The sequence below is a fragment of the Gossypium arboreum genome, chromosome 8 (genome assembly GCF_025698485.1).
Source record: "Gossypium arboreum isolate Shixiya-1 chromosome 8, ASM2569848v2, whole genome shotgun sequence".
Classification (NCBI taxonomy): domain Eukaryota; kingdom Viridiplantae; phylum Streptophyta; class Magnoliopsida; order Malvales; family Malvaceae; genus Gossypium; species Gossypium arboreum.
Genome location: NC_069077.1, coordinates 53,184,559 through 53,187,923, shown reverse-complemented (window position 1 = coordinate 53,187,923; position 3,365 = coordinate 53,184,559). Strand labels below are relative to the sequence as shown.

The following is a 3,365-nucleotide window of genomic DNA, read 5'->3' as shown; positions in this document are numbered from 1 at the left end:
GGGTTAACGAGCCAAGTCCTCTTAAAGCACCGACCAATTTGGCATTTCCAGACAGGCTGGAAAACTGCGTCACTGTCGCCTTAAAAATCATATCTGGAGTTTCAAAACTCGGAAACTGATTCCGTAAATTTTCCCTGAATTTAGACTCATATATCCTTCCATGGATTTATTTCTAGAATTTTTGGTCGGGCCAATTGGTACAGTTTATTAGTTAAAGTCACCCATGTTACAGGGATCGACTGCTCTGACCTTCGCGCGTTACAACTTGAATATCTCTCTGTACAGGGCTTTAATACTGGTGCCGTTTCTTTTTAATGAAACTATACTCAAAATGGAATCTGCACATATAAGGCATGACTCCTAATTCTTTCTGGATAATTTATAGTGAATTTTTAAAGTCACGACAGGGGACCCAGAAACCGTTCGGGCCCTGTCTCACGATAACTTTAATATCTCTTAACAAGTAACTCCTATGACCGTTTCGTTTCTTCCATATGAAAGTAGACTCATCAAGGTTCATTCACATAACTTATTCACTATTTAATAACATTCCTACAATTTTTGGTGATTTTTCAAAACCACACCACTGCTGCTGCCAGCATCTGTTTTCAAGGTAACCTTTACCTATTTCATGATTTCCACGATTCAATTGCCCCTCTTTGCATACATAGCACAAAGTGTGATCATGATTAACCATTCCAATGGCTAATCTTCTCAAAACAATTCCATACCCCATAATGATCAACATACAACGATTATAGTATCATACCAAAACGATATAAGTCATTTTCGCATGGCTATCTAAGTTTACACAAAACCGAAAGGTACATGACCTTCAACATTAGGGTAGTCCTATACATGCCATTTCAAAGTTCAACCAAAATTATACCAAAATGGACGCTTTGATAGTGTAGATGACTTCGACTTTAATGATCCCGAATCCGATCGCTAACGAGCAAAATCTATAAACAGAGAGCCAAAGCAACGAGTAAGCGGTTTTATGCTTAGTAAGTCTCAAGCAATAAAATCAGCTTTAACTAAAGCATTACATTCACATAGCCAAATGAATCATTTCATTAATACACATTCACATAATCATACTTACTTCACACTTCATCATTATATACTTTCACAAGATATCAACCAATTCAATAGCTGAAAACTCGTTAGTCGATCGAATCTAATGTTACTCAAACATATCGACTTTTCCAATGCACATATAAACATACCTTATCCTTTGGGCTTTTCGAGCGTACTAATTAAATTTATTACAGCAACCAACGCCACCTCCAGCCCAAGCTTCTTCGAATACAACCGGATATAACCACATGCACGAATGCCTTGGTCTTAGCCGGATAGAACGACTTGCACAAATGCCTTGGGTATTAGCCCGGATTTAACAACTTGCACGAATGCCTTGGTCTTAGCCGGATGTAGTCACTAGCACAATTGCCTTCGGTCTTAACCCGGATATAATTACTAGCATAAATGTCTTGGGACTTAGCCGGATATCATTCAATTGCTCATGCACACACATACATCAATAATCATTACACATCCATGTTTCATTTTCGTTACTAAGGCTCAAACACAAACATATCACTAGCATAATCGCCTTGGGACTTAGCCCGGTATCATTCAAATACTCATACACACATAAATCAATAATCATTACACATCCATATTTCATTTCACATAATTCGAGTAGGGTCATTTCTTGAGGACTTACCTCGGATGTTGTCGAACGGCTTCAACGGTTATTCGATCACTTTTTCCTTCCCTTTATCGGATTTAGCTCCTTTTGCTCTTGAGCTTAATGAATACAAGTAGAAGTATTCAATATTTCTATCAATAATGTTTACTAGTAAATCACATTCGGCATCTCATATCATCTCACTTTATTATAATTTATCATTCAACCTTTGAACCAAAACGCCATTATATGGCCACATATACATACATCCATATATTTAAGCTCAAGAATTTTAACATAACATCAAGTGCTCAAATTACTCATGTGGCCGATTACACATGGTCATAAATACACAAAATCAAAAATAATTTCAAGGTTTTTCACACTATACATGTACTAGGTGTGACAGCCTTAAAACGACCCTAGTCGAAATGTGGTTTCGGGACCACAAAACCAAGGCATAAAAATAATTTAATATTTATTTTATTGCCTATAATGTGTGTTAACTCATGTGTGATATTTTTATGCTTTGATTTAGAATTATAGATGTGAATTTCACTAGAAAGGACCTAGTAATAAACTTTGAAAGTATGAGGGAAATGTGTGATGACTAATTAAAGGATGCATGCAAAACAATAGACTTGCATGTCAAATTTCCCCCATAGCTAGTGGCCGGCCATGACAAGGATTTATGGGCAAAAATCATGTCATGAAACATGTTTGGTAAATGGGTTATGATGGAAAGAATAAAATAAGGGTATGGAATAAACAATTAATGTTAGTAGATGAGAAACAAAAAAAAAAAAGTGTCCATCTTCCTCCATAGCTTGGCGAATGTCCTAAAGGAAGAAAGAAAAATTTTGTTCATCTCTTTTCACTCTCTTGTTGGCCGAAAATACTAAGGTTAAGGAAGGAGTTTTGCTTCATACTTGGTTTGGAAGAGGATTAGGAAGAGGTTGGCTAAACTTGCATCAAGATTAAGGTATGTTTGAGGTTCATGCATGTTTTTAGTTGCTAGCTTAATGTTCTTGTTAGCCCATGGTTCAAATCCTTGTTATGTCATGGGAATGAAATTCGCCAAAGTGAATGTGGTGTTAATGCCATTGCATGTTAAATGACAAGCTTGAAAGTGATACATGTGATGGAGGATTGAAGATTCTTAGATTTTCTTTTAGCATTTTTTTTTAATGAGATACTAAGTTCTTTGTTTCACCATAACCAAATTGAAATGGTGTGGTGTTGTGGTATTCGCCATGATATATCCATAAGTATAATTCATGCATGTTGCATGGTAAGTAAGATTTAAGCTTTGGAAATGTGTATATATTTGGATATAAGCCATTTGAGAATTCGCCCTTGCACCTACATGAATATATGTTTGCACATGATGGATTGGTATGACATATATACTAATTCAAAGTGTATATTTGCTTGTGATGATGTGTTGATTATGAAGTAAATAAGAGATGTGCAATGAATTACGATATGTAATGTGTTAGTAGTAAAATGTATGCTGTTTTTTTTGTGTGGTATTAAGTGTATATTCGCCACATGAGGGTAATTAGTGTGCATGCATTCGGTTTGAGGCAAGCATATTGATGCCTATTCTTGGCTTAGAAAATTCGCTAAGAGGAATATTAACTAATGTGTTGAGTTCGATTTATGATTTCGT

General features: G+C 35.8%; 1 long non-coding RNA gene across 1 annotated transcript; it reads right to left on the bottom strand.

Moving 5' to 3' along the window:
• Nucleotides 1-627: 627 nt before the first annotated feature.
• LOC128296468 (uncharacterized) lies at nucleotides 628-1,788 on the bottom strand. The gene is made up of 2 exons (XR_008287081.1): nucleotides 1,730-1,788; nucleotides 628-962 (listed from the first exon to the last, which is right to left on the bottom strand). It is a non-coding gene; the product is annotated as an uncharacterized LOC128296468 (long non-coding RNA).
• Between the last annotated feature and the right edge of the window lie 1,577 nt (nucleotides 1,789-3,365).